The sequence below is a fragment of the Phocoena phocoena genome, chromosome 7 (genome assembly GCF_963924675.1).
Source record: "Phocoena phocoena chromosome 7, mPhoPho1.1, whole genome shotgun sequence".
Lineage (NCBI taxonomy): Eukaryota > Metazoa > Chordata > Mammalia > Artiodactyla > Phocoenidae > Phocoena > Phocoena phocoena.
In genome coordinates, this window is record NC_089225.1 from 29,080,103 (window position 1) to 29,102,712 (window position 22,610).

Consider the following 22,610-nt stretch of genomic DNA (forward strand, 5'->3'; position numbering starts at 1 on the left):
TGCAGACTTCTCATTGTTGTGGCTTCTCTTGTTGCAGAGCACAGGCTCTAGGCACACGGGCTTCAGTAGTTGTGGCACATGGGCTCAGAAGTTGTGGCTTGTGGGCTCTAGAGCACAGGCTCAGTAGTTGTGGCACACGGGCTTAGTTGCTCCACGACATGTGGGATCTTCCCGGGCCAGGGCTTGAACCCGTGTCCCTTGCATTGGTAGGCAGATTCTTAACCACTGTGCCACCAGGGAAGCCCAACCATTAGGTCAGCAGCTAAGCCAAAACCACATCTGTTGGACTTCATCTTCTTATTGGCTCCCAAATGGTCTAAGGTTTTATAAGGATCACATAGCTTGGTCCCTTGCTAATATTTCTTGAAGTATCTTTTTATATTTTTTTCATTACCATCTCACCCCTTTCTTCCCATAATGCTTTGTCATAGAGTTCGATATCTGCTACTTATCGATAGAAGCAAACACATAAAATGCAACCAAGGAATTCACCAAGTTCTAGGGAGCAAACCAGTAGACAGAGTGGGAGACAGACTTGAGAACAACAAAGGAACCTGTGGCGGAACACAGTATATCAAGAATGGACATTCTAACTTTTAAAACTGAGAACTAGAGATTAATTCTGACTTGGGGATAAGTAAAGGCTAAAAGAGGGTTTTAGTTGACTGATTCTGAAAGGCAGAGAGGGGTAAGTTTTGAATGGAGGGAACAGTGAGATCAAAGGAAAAGGGTGTGAAAGAGCATGAACTCTTCAGGGAATAAGATACACAGCAAAGAGTCTGAGTCCCAGGATCTGAGGTATAGAGAGGCAGTCTGGGGCCAGACAACAAGGGTGTTCTCAGAGGCCCTGAGCCCCATGCAGAGACTCGGCCCCTTACCTGGATTGTGGAGTATGTGAAGAAGTGGAGAGTACATGCATTTAAGAGGTAGGTGAGGAAGAAGAACCACAGAACCAAGGAAAGCAATGAGGAACATTTGGAAGAGCTGAAAGGAAATCTGAGAGTAATATCACACTACTGAGGTAAATTAAGAGCTCCTAAATCACGGGTAGGAAAAAGAACCAAGAGCTCTTAAAACTGTTTAAAAAAAAAAAAAAAAAAGGGTGTGAAACACTGCAGAGGTGTTACAGCAGCAGAAACGACAGGGCGATTTTGGCCTCGTTATACCGTAGATCACTGGCTAGTGCCAGGGCGGTTCATGTGGGGTGAGGGCAGAGAGAAACCAGACACTGGTTAGGGAGAGAGGGGGACAAAGAGAAGAAAGGAGAAGGCAAGGTCAAGTTTTCTTTAATGGGGTGCATGTCCACAGGGGTGCTCGCTTGGGGATACTTGCTAGGGAAGGGAGCAGGATCCTGAGGAAACAGAAAAGTCTTAGAAAATGGAAGTAGAGGGGCTTCCCTGGTGGCGCAGTGGTTGAGAGTCCGCCTGCCGATTCAGGGGACATGGGTTCGTGGCCCGGTCCGGGAGGATCCCACAGGCCGTGGAGCGGCTGGGCCCGTGAGCCATGGCCGCTGAGCCTGCGCGTCTGGAGCCTGTGCTCCGCAACGGGAGAGGCCACAACAGTGAGAGGCCCGCGTACCGCAAAAAAAAAACCCAACAAAATGGAAGTAGAAAAACATCATAAGGTGTGATAATGGCAGGATGCTTGCTGCAGGGCAAGCAGGGCCTTATTCAAGAGAACACACACCGTGCTTCCTTACAAAGCTGAGAGGGAAGAAGAAGGGAGAGACGGAATTGAAAAGAACCGTTTCAGGTGGCAGGTGCGGAATCCAGTGCGTCCCCAAAGCCTTGGATGAGGCCATCTATTTCAAGCGAGGTGAGGAGAGATGGTGCTCAGGAAGTGACCTGAGTCAGAAGGTGGCCGTGGAGAGGGGGGTGGGCGATCGCTAGTTCCGAACCAACGGGCAGGTGAACAAGGCTAAGCCACAGTGTGGGTTCTGCTGCGAACTGGAAATCCAGTCTGGCTGTAGTATGCTATGTACATTCTAGAAGCAAAAGGCATGATGTGGGGGGCTCTGTGCTTGTTTCTTGAGGCCTTTTGAGAAAAATCACCTGAATATATAAGCCACCTCCCCCCACACCCGTGCCCTGTCATAAGTGGATGAAGTAGATATGGCATATGGACAGATAAAACACAAAGAATGGGGCTAACCTCCTTGGTATGCCCTTATAAAGTAATACATTAATTCTTGATTTAAAATGGAAAAAGAAGGGAAAAGGATCTGAAAAAGAATATATAGATATGAAATACTAAAAAAAACTGAGCCACTTTGCTGTACACCTGAAACGAACACAGCATTGTAAATCCATTATACGTCAATTTAAAAAACGAACATTGAATTTAATATCTCTCTTTAGATTATTAGGTTAAGGAAATTTATTGAATTATAATGAATGCTGTACTAAAAATGTTTCTTCTCATCTACAGACCTTTAAAAACTCAGTGGTCACAGCCTCAGTCTTATTAGAACTGCTCTAATAAAAAATTAGAGAGTTTATTTTTTAAAAAATGGAAAGAAACTTGGGCATATACAGATTAGAGTTTCAGATCTCACAGGTCCAAAATCATGAAGGGAGGTAACCAACTTTCTTCCTGAAATAAATTTAAAATATTGAGGAGATTCTAAGGAACTAAAAGTCAATAGGAAAGTTCCCATCGATCACCACTAAAAGAAAAAACATGACTATGACAATATCCTCAACTTCTCCTAAACAAATGGAACAAATGGTAAGAGAAGGAACATCTGTACATATGTGGAAATCAACAATAGCACAAGTGAAGTAACCTATTTGTTTATGTTAGATAAAGAACGCCAGGCAAGCTTAAAAAGGATTTTAACAGAATTACAAACTTGGTGCACGAAGGATTCACACACACACACACACACACAAATCAATGGGCATTGAAACAACATACCTTCATTTTAGAAAACAGTATCATGACCCATCTTGCTCATAAAATCCCTTTATATTGGCCAGCATGTGAGCAAAATTGCAAATTAAAAGAGATGGGGAAAAAAAAAAAGAGAGATGGGAGATTGGCTAAAGGTTTGTAAGCAATGGGAACTGGTCACTGACAAGGAATCTAGCTGTGGACAAGGTGCTAGGCCTGCTTTTTTGCAATACATTTCGTAAATGTTCTCACGGATGAACAGAATCCCACCTTAACCCAGGTTGCGGATGACTGACTAGATAGGTGGTGGTGAATAAGGACATGGGAAGATGCAGAATATCAATATGGACAGAAACCCAAAACTCAGCTTATTAATATTATGAAATTGACAAAATAAAATAAACCTGAAAGCAGTAGGACATGTGGAAAAGACTATGTAGATTTCCTGGAGTTTGACAAGATGAGTCTGGGCTGATTGGACCAGCCAACTAACTGATGCTGCTTGGTTATGGAACGTGATGTACAGGACAGGGAGAGACCAAGTCTGTGGGAGCAGAATACTGTGCAAATGCTGATTTCATCTGAGGTACCTGATAACTATGTATGTTTGAAAATTAGAGAGTTCTAAGAAGAGCAATAATAATGATTAAGGCAATGGAAGAATTGATTTATGAGGACAGATTAAAGGAGCTAAATATGAATAGCCTGGTTAAGTGACAACTAGAGGGGTACATAATAGGAATCTCCAAGGAAAGAGAATAATTATTTAGCCAGGTACAAGGGGGTATAACTAGGAGTAATGAGATGAAATTAAGAATGGGAAAATTTAAGCTGAATTTCCAGAAAAACTCCCTGACGGTGTAATTTATTAGCTCATGGAATAAATTCCCTATGGAAATGCTATAGCTAGGGAAACTTAATAATAGAACTGGACAAAATACCAATAAATAATATAGATGATAATCCAGTACTTGAAGGAAGGTGGTTACGTGCCATGCTTTCCTTGTTTACAATATCTTCTCATATTTTTCTCTAATAGTCTTTTATATAGAGTGATTGTTACCCAAAGAAGTATTTAGGCAATTAGCTAAATCTAAAAGGAAATACGTCCTTTAGGTGAGGGAAGCTAAAATTACTTCAGTTTTCATATATTCTGCAGTAATAATTTTTTACTACTTTGTTTCAGCAGAGCTGATCTTGAAGCAAGCTGGACAAATGTATTACTATTTCTAAAAAACAAAACAAAACAAAACGATCCTCAACTACCATCCCACACAGTCTACTCTGATTCTCTGTGTGTGACATGAAACCCATATTTTCATAGACGTGTTTTATATAAACAATTTATTGCCATAATAGAAATCAAAAAACTTTTTTCCAGCTTTTCTAAATGTAGCTCTATGGTCAATTACTACATCAATACCAAGATCAAATGGACATATACTAACAAGCAGTTTGCTTAATAATAGTCACCACACTAATTAACCCATCCAGAACGTTCTTAATCAGATGCTATTTGAAATGTACAGTGAAGAGAAGGCTGGCAATAAACGGTTCTATGCTAAAAAAGCAAATAATACCTTACCGATGGGGTGATACTGGCTTTTTTATAGAACCGGACAGAATGTTCACACTATCCTGGTGTGAACTCAGTGAAGTAACTATGCAAATAGGCACATGACCGAACACTTCCTTCCTCCTCCCCAGCTTCAACTCTGGGAGAGGTGCTAATGAGAAGAGGAAAGGTACAGAGGTAAGGAGTGAAGGAGAGAAAAGAAAGAATACCAGTGAGCTGCCTTCTAGAGCACATGGCAGGCTTGCCGTTTAACCATCCTCTCAATTTTTCTTAAAGAAATGCTACTGCCCACCTTACTCACAGAATGTCCTTCCTGTTTCTGAATCTCTCAGAAGCCCTATTCAAACATGTTTTCACTCTTAGAAAGATTCTGGTTACCATAGTCGTTTCCAATCTGTTATCAGCCTCGGGACCCCACTCCCAACTTTTTTCCAAGCAATAGCCAATCTTTGAAACAAAAGTAGAACCTTCCCTCTGCTGCCTCTCCTTCTTTCCCACCTCTGTCCCCCAGGGTGGGTCCAGAGGCATTGCCACAAAACCCCAGTACTATGTTGAGGGATGTTTAAAGACACAGCTGGAATAAGTACTTTCCAGACCTAAATCTGATTGCTTCCCTGCACTACCCACATCCAAACACACAAACGTAGAGCTGGACCTGTAGGAATGGCCAAATGCCTTATTTGGATTAGTCCGAAAATACCAGATTTGGGCGGAGCTTAAACCGATGCTAAGATTGAGGGTAAGCAAAGGAAATGCTCTAGGCTCCTTAGGTGATTTCTGCTGAAGTTGAGAAGCCAGCATATGTTTAGCTGACCAACAGAGGTAGTCAGGAGGAAGGCGATAAGATAAAGCAAGTCACATCGACTTAGGACATTGAGACTGATTCATGTGTTGTTGAAGAGAATGCTGTGGCTAAAATGTATGTCATGTGGAATACGTTGCCTACAAACATCTTTTTGAGAGATTTCAATGAAAAGTACTTAATATGGTAACTTCAACCTACAGAATCTCATAAATAAGTACCCAAAGATAAGAGTCCTCAGGACATGATTAAGTCATGCTTCTCAAAGCAGATCTGGAAGATAACATGTGAAAAAAAATGATGCAAATGAGTGGATGATTAAAGAGACAGAGAGAGGGCATAATTCATCAGTGATTATTTCAAATATGAGCCAATGAGAAAAGAGGAGAGCCTTAGCAACTGGAATATGGAAACTGGCCTCCCTGTGGGGCAGGCACAGAAAGAGGGGGCTGAGGAAGCTCAGTGTGTGTACATGTAGCTCAGGTGTCGGTCGGGGAGGGAGAACAGTACGGCCATCCCTTCAGGCTGAAGTCTCACAAGGTGTGTTCTGTTTATCACGAAACAGAAGGTGTTGGTATTGCCCTAGAGAAGGTTTTGTGGTGTAGGTATTGCCCTAGAGAAGGTTTTGTGAGAGATCAAGTTTCGGAAATGCTGGGTTAAACAAAGTTAAACATTTCTTCACGGCAGAACTTCCCAAAGCACATGCTAGCATGTTCAGTAAATATGTTCATTCATTCATTCTTTTGTTCGTTCAATAAATATTTATTTAATACCTGTTGTGTGATAGAGACATTGTGTTTATTGTTTCCCAAACTTAGCACTTAATGAAACAAGGACCAATCCCCCAAAGCCCTCACCACCACCCCTCCCCACACGCATACACACAAAGAAGCACCTTAAGAATTAATATTCGACAAGGGATACCCTGGGAAATACTACTTTAGACCCTAGGAGGTGCAGAGCCTGAGTCAAAAAGCATGGGGAACCAGATAGGTGATGGCATATTTTATATAGTAGGGATGGCAGAGGAGTGGGAAAATGCATTCCCTCTCCAAATGATGAAACTCAGCCCAAAAGGCCATTCACCAAGGCCACACATCAGTAGAGAAAAGGAAGTCTGAAGATATCAGGGAAACCTGTGAAAAAAGTAACAGAAAAAAATACAGTTCAAGGCTAATATGGATGACAGCAGAAAAAAATATCATTCGATTTTATCACAGCAATTTCTGTGGATTCCGGGGCAGAAACCATGTTGAGAATTGAAGAGAAGGGAAATAGGAATCAAAGATAAATAATTTTTCCAAAACCAACTGGGAAGACACATCCAGGCAGTTCAGTGATCTAAGTTCTTGGGTGATTTATAACAAAAACTATTCACTGTTTCCAAACAATGTGTTGGAAATTAATTACAAAATTAACATTTTTAGAATTTTAGCCACATAAGCAAATATCAAAGATAATCAAAAAATCATGTTGCCCACATGTATCCAATATATCACTTATATGGTAAGCAGATTTATATAAACCTATAAAGTATAAAAGTAAAGATCTTAATCTAGCATTCTCATGTGCACGCATACACCCCCTATACTTCTTGCCACATTGTCTTCACTAAATAAAGGAATCACAAACAAGGAAGTCTATCATAATTAAAACTGGATGTCTGAAGACCACAACGTTGAACAGAAAGACAGACTTATGCTTGGTGGTTGGCTGTAGGGATGGCTGCTCCTCTTTACTGGAGATGGCTATGGGCTAATATTCAAAAAATAGATGGCACATGTCTACAAAGGCTGTTTCAACAAGAAACTCTGGCAGAACATTATTTGAACAAATTTGAATCACAGATGAGTCAATCACCATCCACATGCACATAGCACAAATGCTTTGGGGGAACAGCCATCCAACAACACCGCGGCTGTTTAGGCCATGTCATTGAAATGCTCGAGTTTCGTGCCTGAACCAGATTTCAACTCCCATGGTGCAAATTTTCAAAGCCAACATGCAACATTGACAGCAGTCCGAGAGAGGATACTGAGCAAGGGTGTCTTGCTTTGACTACGAAGAATCTGTTTTGTGACAAGATAGGAAAACAGGATCCATAGAAACTAGCCTCAGTTAAAATTAACAAGCAAACCCTACTTGTTAGCCTGAGAAAGGCATGCTGAAACTGAAAGCATATTTATGGCTATCAGACTGGCCTCATTATCCATGTATGGTCCCAGGGATGACATACTTAGTCAAGACAGCATCTTCTCTTGAAGGCTGCCAAAGAGAGAAGCTTCAGCTTCCTCTCTTCTGTTTAAGGTCCATCATTTTCTGATGTCTGTCCTTTAAATAGCTGGGATATATGACTGTCATAAGGAAAAGATGGTTCTGTTCCCATGAGTCTGTTTTTTTATATTTTTTTCCACCAGCATTTCTAAGAATCATTTCTGAAAATCTAACACTCTCCATGTACCTTATTTATACCATTTATTTACAATACATGGCTGCTTCTGGCAACACAATTTATGTAGTTAGTATTATTTAACTTAAATAATTATGCCTCAATTCCTCATTCTCTTTTTAAAAAAATTTTTATTGGCGTATAGTTGATTTACAATGTTGTGTTAGTTTCAGGTGTACAGCACAGTGAATCAGTTACACATAAACATATACCCACTCTTTTTTTAGATCCTTTTCCCATATAGGTCATTACAGAGTATTGAGTAGAGTTCCCTGTGCTATACAGGAGGTCCTTATTCGTTATCTCTTTTGTATATAGTAGTGTGTATATGTGAATCTCTCTTAATTCCAAAGTGTTTTAGATTGTACACACTGCTAATTTAACTGCCTACTAGTATGAGCAGTTTGTCTTATGCAATTTTATAAAATCCCTTGATGATATACTGCTCCCATACAGAAAACTTAAGGTCCTTAACAATGTATGAGACTAGGAAAAGATACCTTGCATGTTGCCACAGCCCACGTTTATCAAACCCAGAGCCAACCTTGTGAACAGATGCATGCACTCGTCTCATGATTCGCATTCCTCCCCCGAAAAGAGCTAAGCACCACAAAACCCTCTATTTTACACAAGGTTTACTGTAGTAATTGAACACAGTCAGCAAAGTTGCAAGCGGAACTGCAAACAGTGAATCTTTATCTTCCTACCTCCCCTGTAAGCACTCTCCACCAACTGGTTGTTAATTCCCTAAGAGCTTTATGCTCCTTCCCAGTGGCCCAGGGCCCCCATCCCTGCCACGCTCATCACCATGCATCCCCTTGCATCTACCTTGAATCATGCACTGTTCTTCCCTGTTGGCCTTGTTGGAAACTAATCTTAAATTCCCACAATGTACTAGTCATCTTCCATGCTCAATATGTGCCACTTTTCAAAAGCACAATACCTTAATTCAAGGAAACTAATCACAAATGGGATAACTGCACAGTAAGCCTATGAGGTTCTTTTGAGAGGACAGGTGGAGAGAAATCTCTGTGAAGCACCTTAAAGTAAGTCCACTCAGGCAATGGGCATGTTGAAGAGGGGAGAACCCAGGCTGTAGTACTGGTACTTAGTATTGCATCGGTATTTCCTGTATTTGTGAATTTATTCAAATCATTTAATTTCTCTGAACCTCAGTTTTCTGATCTATGAAATGGGATAATATCTGTTTTTCCAAATTTCTTGAGAGGATTAAAAGAGAGTTGGTAATGATGTGTAGATGAGCTGAGGAAATCAAAGTAAACTTCCCATTTCCTTGCTTCTTTATGTAACATCCACACTTACGGAGTTATTTCTAAGGCCATCTTGGGTAACACTGGATTTCTTAGTTTGTAAATGCGTCACTGTCTTGACTCAGTCAACAAATATTCATTCAGCAAATATCTAAGCTCCTTCTATGAGCTAAAGGTTGTGTCTATTTTTTTTTTTTTTTTTTTTTTTTTTTTTTTGCGGTACACGGGCCTCTCACTGTTGTGGCCTCTCCGTTGCAGAGCACAGGCTCCGGACGCGCAGGTCCAGAGGCCATGGCTCACGGGCCCAGCCGCTCCGCGGCATGTGGACTCTTCCCAGACCGGGGCACGAACCCGTGTCCGCTGCATCGGCAGGCGGACTCTCAACCACTGTGCCACCAGGGAAGCCCAAGGTTCTGTCTATTTTTACAAAAATGTTAGAGCATATGTAGTGACATTTCATACGTACTTATTTTGGTCTCTTACCCCCAGAAATTGTAAGCTATCCATATTACCTTTAAACTAAACTGTATTTACTGATTCCATTACTACAATAATCTAACTTTTTCATGTAAACTTAATAATTTGCTCATCATTTGTTTCATTAATAACTCAGAAGTGAAGTTTTAAAAGCTTCTATTCATTCACCCCGCTTAATTTAATGATAGTATACAAAAATGAAAAAAGTTCCCAAATGTGAATCTGAAGTAATTTCTTTCAAGCAAGGGGAAGTGGCTGTTTCACGTGTACATAGACTCAGCAAGCTGCTTGGTATGGATTTACCTCGTTAGCAAGTAAATGTTCACATTACTCTGGGAATCCCATATCTTCTACAGCATCAGTAAAGCACTGAAGGAAACTCTAAAAATGATCTCTAATCACATGTCCTATTCCACAATTTTTTTTGGAAGCCATTATTTGGAGGTTGAAAGCAAGATAGTAAAATGTGCTGGTATTGAAGAAAGGATCACTTTCTTCTTTCCAAACAAAAATAGGAATTCCCTTAGGGCAGTGTTTCCAATTGGAGAGTATCCGTTAGAGCATGGTATCATTTTATGGGTGCTATGGGCTGAAGTGTGTTCCCTCAAAATTCATATGTTGAAGTCCTAACCCTGAATGTGACTACGTCTGGAGATAGGGTCTTTAGGAGGTAAGTAGGGTTAAATGAGGGTCATAAGGATTGGTCCATAATCCGATAGGACTGTGGTCTTACAGGAAGAGGAAGAGATCTCTCTTCCTCTCTCTCTCTTTCTTCCCCCTTTCCTCCCACGGCCACATGTGAGGACACAGCCAGAAGGCAGCCAGCTGCAAGTCAGGAAGAGAGCTCTCCTCAGAATTGACTATACTAGCACCCTGATCTCAGACTTTCAGCCTCCAGAATGGTAAATTCCTGTTGTTTAAACCACCCAGTCTATGGTATTTTGTTATGGCAGCCTGAGATGACGAATACAACTGGATACTTTTGTGGGAAAGAGGGGAAAGAATCAATACCATGATGGGTGAAATTTCCTGAACAGGGTATCAGGAAAATGATAGAGTGGAAGGTACCATATCTATGTCGACAGACAGTGACAACAAGAGAATATTGTACAAGACGAGAGTGCTAACCATCAAAACTGATAAGAGAATTTGGGGGATGAAAAGGAGAAAATATGAATTGTGAAACAAAAATGTTCCTTTTTTAACTAAAAATAAAAAGAATAGGGAACTGAGTTTAGGAAAGAATTTTTCTTAAAAATTTGTTCGGTTGTGAATAAAGTCACTTAATCTTTTGAAACCTGGGTTTCTTCATATGTTCAATGAGAATGAGACCAGTCCCCTAGACTTGCAATGGAAGTAGGAGGATCAAACTTCTAGTCAAATCTACTGATTATCTTATAATTATTGAGAGGCAAAAAGGCACACTGGGTCAAGCAGGGCTCTAGGTATATTGTATTGTTTTAAATTCTGGGCTCTGCCACTTATTAGCTAACCTGGGGAAAGAGTTTTTTCTCTAATTATCAGTTACCCCATCTGTAAAATGGAGCTAATAATAATGCTGCCTTGCAGAGTTATGTTTTCCATGTTGCTTGGCACATAGTAAGAGCTCAGGAAATACTATGATTTTTTATTTTTGATAATAATGGAGGTGGTCAACATTATGCTCTCATGGTTACTAAAGAGATAATCAACATTCTAAAAACTCCAGTCTCTGACTCCACTGGCCCTCTCATAGTTAAGCTACTTTATAAATCAGAGACCCATGCCTTTTTTTAAGATGTGTTTTTCTTGTTAACTCTCACAAGTTACACTTTAGCCATCCATTTAAGGCAGGCATTTTAATGTTGCCTTACTTTCATTTGTATACTAATCAAAGATTTGTTCTCTGTCTAGAGGCACATTAATTACAAAAAGGCTCAATGTTATAAATCAAACAAATATATTCCTCCCTTTCTATTATTTGTTTCCTGTGGTGCTTTTTTCTACCTTACGCTTTTCCTTGTCTTTCCTTTTATTCCTTCATTTTTCTAACTGAGAGTTTCCATCTTCTCCCTTCTTAAAGCTGTATAAACCAGAAAAGTAAAACCAGGAAATTTAAAACATCAGTTTCCAGGTCTCTGAAGCATGAACAGATGGGCATCAAAAATCCAGTCTTTTATTTTTTCCTTTTTCATTTTCCTACCCACAACCTGAATAAATCAAAATTACCAGCAAATCCAACTTCCAGCACAAACCCCCTTTTTTTTTCAATGCTACAGCATTAAGTATTGATTCACTTCAAGTTCTGGTTCTACGCTGTCAAATTTTTAAGCCACAGAAACTGTCTTTATTCCAAACTAATATTTTAAGATACAACTTTGTTAACTTTACATTTGAAATAAAGCCTTTAAATGTACAAAGTGAGTGTACAAGCACTTCCGCTTTCTTCAGGTTTTCTATACTTTCTAGTATTTCTAAGTTTGGAAGAGATGGGTAAAGTACTGGGCTATTACTAGAATATAACCAAGGCTTGAAGGTAAAGAAAGACTTACATACTCAGTGAAAATACTGAGTGAAAAAGGTCAGAGAGAAAAACATTTATTCACCGTTCAACCCAAATTGGAATGCCTATTATGTGCCAGGCGAATAGCCAAGATGCCCTCACGAAACACCCAATGGGGTAGGTGCTCCAACCAGGGGAGAATTAGGTATTATTATGAGAACCCAGGCCTGGGGAGGGGGGCTAATGTCAAGAAAGGCTCTCCAGAGAAGGTGCTCTTTTGGCTGAGACCTCAATGATGATTAGAAGGTAGCCAGGTGTGAATGTGAGAGGTGGACTGTGTTAAGAACAACAGCATGTGCAAAGGACCTGGTGAGAAAACATGGTTCAGGGGTAAAAGCAAAATATGGCCAGAGCACTGAGTGAGTGTGGATAGCAATGAAGGTAAGGGAGGGGGAGGTCAAAAACGAGGCTCGAGAAATAACCAGGGGGAGGACTTTCTGCCCTTAATGATATAAGTAAGAGGTTTATAGCCATTTGAGGAATTTCTAATCAGATTGGGTCTGAATAAAAATGCTGCATGCGGTATGAAGAACAGACTGGGGAAAACATGGAAGAGTAAACATCAATTTTAAATCCCTCTGCCTTTTGAAGCTCTACTGAAATAATGGTATGGGAATTTTTATAAGGCATGGACTCTCAGGGACAACAAGAATAATTGAGTAAGATGACAACAGAAAAGAAATGTCAACTGGATTTCAAGAGATGGAAAGCAGATGGATGAGTGGTCTCGGAGCAGAGAGAAGGAGGCAGAATGCTTCTGTAAGTGTAGGTGATTCTGCTTGTGTACGTGGTGTTAGCAAAGAGACAGCAGCTCATTTGCTCCAGAGGAACTCCGGAAGGCTCAGGAACTGGACACACCAAGCGCCTCTGGAGGTGCAATTGCGGAGCAGAGCTGAAAACAGAACTGGTAGCAATTCTATAGAAAGTAAACACAAGCCCGCTGGTAACCTCCTCAAGCCCACGCAGCCAAGCAGCTACCGTCCTTCTCCCCTGACCTCCCTCCTCAGCAGCAGAAAGGCTTCCTCACTGGATGATCTGGACCACAGAGACCAGGCAAGGCTAAAGGCAAGAGTGAGGGAAATTAAATGAAAGGATGTCTATTTATTAATGATGCTTCTCCAGCACCCCTCCTCTATCTGGCTCCCAGACAGCTGGAGATTTTCCTTCTAGGACATTATAGGAACCTTTCTCTGGAAACTAACTGGGCTTGACCTAGCAACGCTGACATGTGGAGATGCCACAATGAAACAAATGAATTCCTATGAGAAAGGTCACTGGTCAACAAGCCCTGTCTCTGAAATTCTAATCATCTTTTAAGGTCTCACCTCAAATATGAATGGAGAGACAGTCACCATCAGATATTTGAGGAAAATTTTAACATCAAGTTAATACGATGAATCAAACAAATACAAAAGGGGAACTTAGAGGAAACTGAGACAACATGGAGAGTAGAAGAAAACTTAAAAAATAATCCTATGATATCCATAGTGATAAAATAAGCTTTTGCATTCATGATGGGAGAAACAGGATGTGATTAGAAAGGAAATTCAAGAACAAGAAAGAATGCTTACATATAAAAACATCATAACTAAAAAAAATCAATAGAAGAGTTAGAAGATAAAGTTGAGAAAATCTTACAGAAAGCAAAATAAAAACAAAGAAGAAAATAGGAAAAGCGATAACAAAATAAGGTCAATCTAAGGTTCAGTAATGACTAATAGGAGTTGAAGAACATAATATTGAGAAAATCATGGGTGAGAAAATCAAAGAAAAAATATAAGAAAATTCTTTGTAGTGAAGGAAATATATACCCAGCATAAGAAAAGAACAAAAATCCAATTATGGAATTTCAGAAGACAGGAGTTTCAAAAGACAGGAGTAAAAAGGAAAATCTAATACCTTTTGGGAGAGTGAACACAACGAGTCACAGGCAAGTTATCAGAAATAGAAATCAGACTTCTCAGCAGGAAGTTCAAAAAGTAGAAAACAATGGAGCATTACCTCAAACTTCTGAGAAAAATGAGTTCCAATGAGAGCTCAAAACTCAGTCAAGTATTAAGTAAATGTGAGGAAGGACAAAGCCATTTTCAGACAAGCAAGGTCTTAAGAAATTTTAGCTCCCTACATTTCTTGAGGAGATTATGGTGGATGTATCCCACTAAAATGATAAAGTAAAAGAAGAGAAAGATGTGGGATCCAGGAAGTAGTTGACTCTAGGGTCCAGAGAGCAACATAAAACGAACAGGAGCAGGAGAATCTAGGCCTCCAGGATGGAGGTGTCCAAGGAAAAAAATGGAAATGACAGATTTCCTGATGTGTCTGACCATATTAAAAAGATGAGTTAGTGATGGTGGCAGAGCTAGGAATGGGTTTATGATAGTGACACAGAAACCAAGCAAATAAAGCTAAAGCAATATTTACCTCCAGGAAAAAATGAAGAGTTGTTCAGGGAAGGAAACCTTATCATAGAAAACAATGATGCTCAGCAGGGAACAGTTTCACATAGCAATAATGCTATAAACACAGAGTATTTAATTAACCAAAAATTGAGATACAGCTATATTGGAAGGCTAGGGAGAGGGAAAAATATGTGAGTGCCTGCATGTGCCTGCTCATACAGTAAGAGGGCTAACTAAATCACCATTTCTACTGTAGGAAGTCAACAGATAATATCTCAAATTTTAAAAAATCAAGAAATAGCAAGATAAACAAAAGTTTTGTTAAGTGGTAGCTGGGACAGGGGGCAGTTTGGGGTGGGATGAACTGGGTAAAGGAATTTTGCTTTGTCTTACAGATCCTTTTTGCACCCTCTGATCTTTTAAAACCAAATATATGCATTACCTTGAGAATCCATGACTTAATTAATAATCTCTAGAAATTTCTTACCAAAATCTCTTTGACTATTGCTTCTAGCATTTTCTCTAATTTTCCTTCTGAAACTTCTATTAGACATATGTTGAATTCTTATCTTTTTGTTCCTTAAGATCTAGCTTCTAGGTCACTAATTCTCTCTTTACACATGTCTAATACTTACACTCAGTGGTTAATTTCAATGAATGTATAAAATTTCTACTTAGTTCTTCTCAAAATATGCACTAAGATTTTATAGTGCCTTTTATTTCTCATACTTGCAATTTATTCTTTATGCTATTAACTGTTGTAAAAACCTAGTTTATCTTCTCTATCCAGAAGTTCTAGTATCTGAACTTATTAAGGGTCTAATCCTACAGTAAGTTGTTCGAGCCAGTTTATCACTTGCTACGCTAGGATGGATATTCAACAGGAAACACCAGAAAGCTACAGGCTCCCCAAAATGAAGCAATGGAGAAAGGTTTGTACCCAAGTTTTACTCTTCCTTTAAAAAAAACTCACCATTTTTCTAAATTCTAATATGTTTCCTTCAGCAGTCAGCAGGTATTTATAGAGCACCCACTCAAACTCAAAATTCTGCTGTTATAGGAAAAAGAATTAGAAGAAAAATCAGACATTTTAACATATGGTCGGATTTCCCTCTTCTAAGCTTTTTAAAGAAATAGTATGTTGGTTGTTTAAAGATCACAACAATCCATGGTCATCTTTCAGGACATGCTGAACATTATTTTGAGGTTTAACATTATTGGCAGAAGAGTTTTCTACTTTCCACCTTGAAATATCCTTTTTTGAACAGTGGGCATATATTTGCAGTAGAGACTCATCCATTCACAGTTTGTGCTAACATTATTGTGAATCATAACCACAGAGATGTACAAACATCTCCTTAAATACTAAAGTGGATAAAAATGGAAGTGGTATACCTTTAAGGACATAATAAATGTCCTAGAAAAAGTAACTACGCAGTGAAATTCTCATATAAAACAAAAAAAATTCTTATAATCTTAAAAATGTAATTATTCTATAATTTAGCTGTACTGAGAGTCTGCATCTTATTGGCCTGGGCTATTTTAGAGTACTGCATATCTTACCTGAATTGTCAATACATGCCCTACTTTATACCCATTTAACACTTCAATAATATATGCCAGGGCATAACTGAGTTCTAAGTTATTCTAGAACTGCATGTTATTTTGGGAGTACAGATAGCAAATGGCCAGATGGCCCTACAGTAAACTGCCGAAGGCCATTTAAAACTAATCCATGTGTAGATGTATTCCAACAGAGAATTATGGACAGCAACCAGTGAGATACCGAAGTTCTACTACAATATTATCTTTGTTAAGCCAGAAATAACATTCCGATTTTATAGAACTGGAGTTAAAACAAACATTATTCTTTACTTTCCTGTAGTAAATAAACGAGCAAAATCAACTCTATTGCCTCGCAGGCTTACGGTAGATGCTCAATATAGACTTGCTGAATGAATGAATGCCTTGGTACAAGGAAGTGGAATAGGTTATGTATACGCTATTCTATGCTTTTCTGGGTCCTGATTGTTTCTGTATACTGGTGTGTGGTTTGGGAGTTTGCATATGTTTTATTTAGGTAGTTTGCATATACAAAGTAGAAAGAGGTAAGGCTGTTTGAAGGGTAATTATTTCTTGATGGAAGAATATAAAAAGTATAAACAGCTCAGCTACTGCTTAAGCAAACTCAGCTCTTCATTCCTGATCTACAATGCAAATAGTATACAAAATAAGGTTTCATTAAAGAGTGACTGTCACATCAACAGGAAGGAGAATGAAGACCTGCTATGCAGGATTATTAGATATATTGAATTTGTTGTCACCAAGATCAACAAAATCCTGCTTCTAAAGACTACACACTGTGACATAGAAATAACTTTGCAATACAGAACGCTCCTTTGATTTTTTTCCATTTTATTGTAATGGGGTTATACCTCTAGAAGAAATGAATGTCAATTTATTGATGGCTTGAGCCACTATTTAAAAAGTAATATACAGGACGTCCCTGGTGGTGCAGTGGGGATTTCCCTGGTGGCGCAGTGGTTAGGAATCCACCTGCTAATGCAGGGGACACGGGCTCGAGCCCTGGTCTGGGAAGATCCCACATGCTGCAGAGCAACTAAGCCCGTGCGCCACAACTACTGAGCCTGCGCTCTGGACCCCGCAAGCCACAACTACTGAAGCCCGGGCGCCCTAGAGCCCATGCTCTGCAACAAGAGAAGCCCGCGCACCGCAACGAAGAGTAGCTCCCTCTCACCGCAACTAGAGAAAGCCCATGCGCAGCAACGAAGACCCAATGCAGCCAAAAATAAATATATTAATTAAAAAAATAAAAAGTAATGTACTAATCAGAAAACATCTGTGATAACTTACAATCCATTCTGAAAAAAAAATTAGAAACTTTCTATCACATGATATCTCCACAGCACAACTCTACAGCATACGGTGTGGAGTGTGACTTTTCCTAACACCTTGGCATTTCAGCTGAGGTCCTAACGCTGAGGACTAATACCTATAAATGCTAAACAGAGGTGCTGCCACATTTCTGCAGGACTTGCTAAAGGTAGAAATATTGGCCCTGTACTCTTCTCGATCACTGTCTAACAGCCTAAGTAAGAGGAGATTCACAGGAGTAGGTGTGCTCCATGAAAACCTCTCATAGAGACTGGGGTTGGTTGGCAGAAGGGGAGGCCGGCACCTCTTTCCCCAAAGTGAATGACTGCCAAGCTGCCAGAACCCAAAAGCCTACCTCCTCTTGCCCCTAAAACAGAGTTCTTGGGAGAACCTAACGCATATGCTCCCCCCCCACCCCCCGCCCCCGCCAAATATGGGACATAGATCCTGATGAGAGTCAGGACTTCGAGATTTTGAAGGTAGGAGGCTGTCAGAAGTTGTCCACATGGCAGGGCAAGAAGAAAGGGCAGCAATGGAAGCAGCCTCCATTTTTTACCATTTGGAAGGGAAAGGGTACCTAATTTTGTTTTTCCCTGTGGTCCCAGTGGAGGGGAGTCATGTGCCATATTGAAAGGACTACGCTCAGGAAGGCTGCCTTCAGGGCAAGGAACATACTCCTGGGGTCAGAGCGGAGAGAAGGAAGTGATTAGAGAGAATCCAGAGAGGGTTTCCTGTACAACAGGGAACACCTGTGGGTGAGATCTCCCCAGGAGTGTCTCAAAAGAACACATCTACGCGCCACACAAAAGTGCTGGCATCTGGCTACTGCCTGACAGAAGGCATTTGACACTCCAAAGAGACCCTCAAACAGCAGCAGCTAAGTAAGAAGCCTTCCTCTCTCTTTTTTTTTTTTTTTTTTTTTTTGCGGTACACGGGCCTCTCACTGTTGTGGCCTCTCCCGTTGCGGAGCACAGCCTCCGGACGCTCAGCGGCCATGGCTCACGGGCCCAGCCGTTCTGCGGCATGTGGGATCTTCCCGGACCGGGGCACGAACCCATGTCCCCTGCATCGGCAGGTGGACCCTCAACCACTGCGCCACCAGGGAAGCCCAACCTTCCTCTCTTTTCCTCCAGTCCCTCCTCCCAGTCCAGACCCTGATGCAGGAGCTTAAAGGGGAGGGTAGGAGGCATGAAAGGAAGTGTATTTAATTGGCTTATTGGACTTGATACTCATAATGAGGGAACAGCCTTATGTCCTCTTCTGCCACTGCCTTCAAACACATCCTCACATCTCTTACTTCTTCCTGTTGGTAACAACTTCGGCAGATACCTTGGCTTTCTGGCTTGTGATTATGATCTTCTGGTACTGTTTGCATTTTTTTTTCTCCCTCCCATGTTATAATCTAGGAATAGGAAAGGCCTTTTTAAACATGGCACTAAAGGTAGAAATCACAAAAGTATAGATTCGTTTGTGCAAAACTAAATACTTTAATATAACAAAAGCTTCATAAATTCAATTGAAAAGCAAGTGAAAGGAATATCTGACACATATGCAACTCACAGAAATCAATGCAGCTAGCTGTCCAGCAATCCCACGTTAAATTAGCTCTGCTATTGTGTGACCTGTTAGCTGTGTGACTTTGGGCAATTCACTTAGTATCTCTGAGCTTCAGTTTCCTCATCTATGAAAGGAGATTAATACCATTACCTTTATCAGTGGGTTCTAGGGAGGATTAAATAATCTGATTGATGTAAAGCACTTAGCACAGTGTCAGACAAATAGTATGTATTCAAAGGAACGTCAGCTTTGTGGCCTCATGACCATCATCAAATCTCCAAGTGGCAAGTTACAGGCAGTAAAAATTAATTTATAAGCATTCTTCCTCTCTTTTTTTTGCCTGTATTGCCACAGTTTTCCACATTGAGCATCTGTTACTTTGGTAGGAAAAATACACAAACTATTTCAGTTAAAAAATGAGAATAAAGGCATCTGTGTGTCTCTGCCAACTTTACAAAGTAGAGAAAGCTACGTGTTTCTCACTCGGGCTACAGTGGATCATCCTGGCTAGTTTGTTATATGTAATGTCACTCAGAGTTATCGAATAGGCAAAATGGTTCTCTTCCAACATAGGCAAGAACCATCTGGTCATTCATTGACAGAAATAAATATCTGAACACGAATTATACTTCCACTGGTCAGTATATACACACACAAGACATGTGAAAGGCATAAAAGCTTTCAAAAACATTCACAAGAATAGAATGAAACATTTTGTATCACGGCTTTATGCCATGTTGTCACGTCAGGTTGTACTTGTTTATCACATCACTTCATTTACTCTAGTAAAAAATTACTCCCAGGACTCAGTTTCCTTTACTGGCATTGCCATTCATTCTGGGCACAATTTTATAAAAATGAGGCGAATGGAAAGATACTGATGTCATTGTAAGATGAAGCAAAACCACATGAGAGGCCCTGGCTCTGGTGCTCATTTAGGTCCCATCGAAGTAAGAGGGAAGAAGTTCTGGGATGTATGTGTCACAGTATTGGAAATGGCTGCCCTCCACAAACAAGCCCAATTTACAAGAGAAGAACATATAAGGTAGAAGGGGGTTTCAATTTTTAAACTACATTACAAAGCACACATTTGCTTCTCAACTTTAAAGCAGTGCTGCATCGCATTTGGATAGAGTTATAGCATTGCTTTAAACACACACGCACACCCAGACACACATACACCATGGAGGTAATCCAGTTCCTCCTGCAGCACAGATGTGCACAAGAATGCTCTAAGTGATTAAGATAGGGCTTTAAAGTTAGTTAATTAGAAACACATCTCTTTCTGTGATCAACATTGATACTAGCTCTGAGTTCTGATTGGTGGAAATGTTAAGTTTAAATTTAGATTTAAAATTTAAAATGCATGGATAACCCTTGGACCTGCTTTTGTGGTGAACTGTCTTAGAATGAGGGCCTTTAACATCTAAATGCCTTCCATCAAGGCTAACTGTTTAAAAAAGAGAATTCTGCTCATCTGATATTATTAAACTGAGCTTCTCATAAATAGCATGGTTTTTTTTTTCTTGGAAGGAAGGATAGCAAAAGTCAGGAGTGTAATATTTTAAATCCTATCTTGACAGAAAGAAATTGCTATCATTGTAACAAAACCCACATCACTCTACTCTGATTATTGGGATGACCCTTCTTAAAAAAAGCCATAGGGTCACTGAGAGAATAAAATACAATAATCAATGGTAAAAGGTTCAGCTTAGTGCTTGGCACAAGTAGTTGCTTAATAAAGTTTCCGTCTTGCAGAAATGAAGGTAATTGCTAGAGAAAGTGAACCTAGAGAGTTACAATAAATATGTGCTTATTTTTAAGTTCAAGTTTTATTTTCTACCAGGCTTAAATATCAACCTCTGAATGTCCGGGTTATACTGGAAAAAACATTTCTGCAATTGGAAATTTTAATGTTACAGTTGCATGAAAAGTCCCAAAGGTCAAATGAAGCTGCTTCCCATTTGCCTCACATCCCCTGACCCAAGCCACATGCACAGAGGACACAGGTCACTCCCAGTCTCCTGGGGCCATATTGACAAGAACGTGTCCCCATGGATTAGCAGAGCAATCCAACTTCCCCAGTTTACTAAAGAATGGATCAGCTTAGGTCATCTTCTAACAAACATGTGTTACTCTTCTATTGGAAAACAATATGGATGTTCTCATTGAAAGAGATACACTTGATCATTTCTGCCTGCTAGTATTAAAGAAGCTGCTGGTGTTGATGGCACAGGCACTTAGATGGAAAACTATAGACCTTCCAAATTCTTTTGTTTATAATATTGTTCACAATTCCAGAGAGGGTGATAACAATGCCAATTAAATTCTCCTCTCACTGAAGTATCATATATGTCCTAGAACAGGGCTGAGAGTGGGGTAGGGTGTGTGTGTTAAACTTCTTCAGTAGGAGGGGGAGTTTAGCAAGGTACCTTTAGAAGCAAATTGTCTCCGCCTCAAATTTCAGGGTCATCACCTAATAGGTAAGTAACCCATGGTCAATAAAATAACCTAATTGAGCCATTGGCTTTTCACTTATTAAATGGGAACAAGCTCCTACAGTTGTCTTAAGGATCAGATGAAATGGTATATGTGCAACTGATGTATAGTAGAGACTATTTATACCAATAAATCCATTTTGCTCTCAGATGACAGGCTCTAGAAAGAAACCACACCTGCTTAGCCTGACAAGCTAGCTGCTGATGTTCTGGGTGTCATTATTAGAGCAAATCTCCCAGAAAAGTTCTAGAACTGGTTGATGAATTCAGATATTTCCTTACATTTATTTTTATATCTGCTTTGAATAGCTCCCATTGAGTTCCACACTTTGCACGTGTGGCTATCAATGGCATTAGTGGTCTAAAAACATCCCAGGCACCTGAATACTGAGAAGGGCAAACTATTATGACAAAAACAACCTGCCATCCCTTGTCACCTCATCTGACTTTTCCATTATTTCTGATTGATGCAGCTGCACAAAGCACTCAAAGAAAACCACGAGATACAGGAAAAAGATGTTGAGGAAGACATTTCAAGCTGGGTGTTAAGTGCAGATATGAGAAACTGGTTATTAAAAACACAGAAGCAAAGCTCAGGGAGGTGGGAGGAATGAACAGGAAAGAATCCCATATCTAGACACTAATAGCCAAGGTTTCACTCTTAAGAATGTTTTCCCTTCTTCCACTTCCTCTTAGTCAAAATATTAAGTAGTCATAAGTTATACTCAAATACTGAATAGTTTTCCAATAGGTAAGCAGATATTAACTTCCTATTGTGTTAATGTCCATGATTTACTAAGGGTTATTTTTGCCGTACCTCACAGAAAGTAAAAGAAAAATGTTGGAAACATTGTTCCTTTGGACATAATTTGTGGTGATCCTTTTTATTTTTCTTTAATGGTAGGTTACATAGGTAAACTACAAAAGCAACTACATATTATTGTGGGATAATATTCTGAATATTCTCTGTAAAAGTATAATACATGCATTAGTTTTTCAAAACCACAGTTAGGATTATCAAGGATTATGAGAATGAACTGGGTTGAAAAGCTGTCTAGAGTAGACTTTGGAGTGGGTTCACAGAAATAGGTATCCTATACAACAATAAAATCCACCATGATGCCTTTTCTAGAGAACTTATCTACAACTAGCAAAACTTGATGGGACAATTTCTTTTAAGTTTAAATCATGGGAAAGAGTCTGAATAATTTGCAAGACAAAAATAATGTGTCACACATCTCCAAATCACCAA

The 22,610-nt window shown here is 39.8% G+C and overlaps 1 protein-coding gene across 8 annotated transcripts in view; it reads right to left on the minus strand.

Moving 5' to 3' along the window:
• Window positions 1-22,610, minus strand: part of GTDC1 (glycosyltransferase like domain containing 1) — a 385,793-nt gene that overhangs the window by 63,101 nt on the left and 300,082 nt on the right. The gene's annotated exons all lie outside the window — the stretch shown is intronic.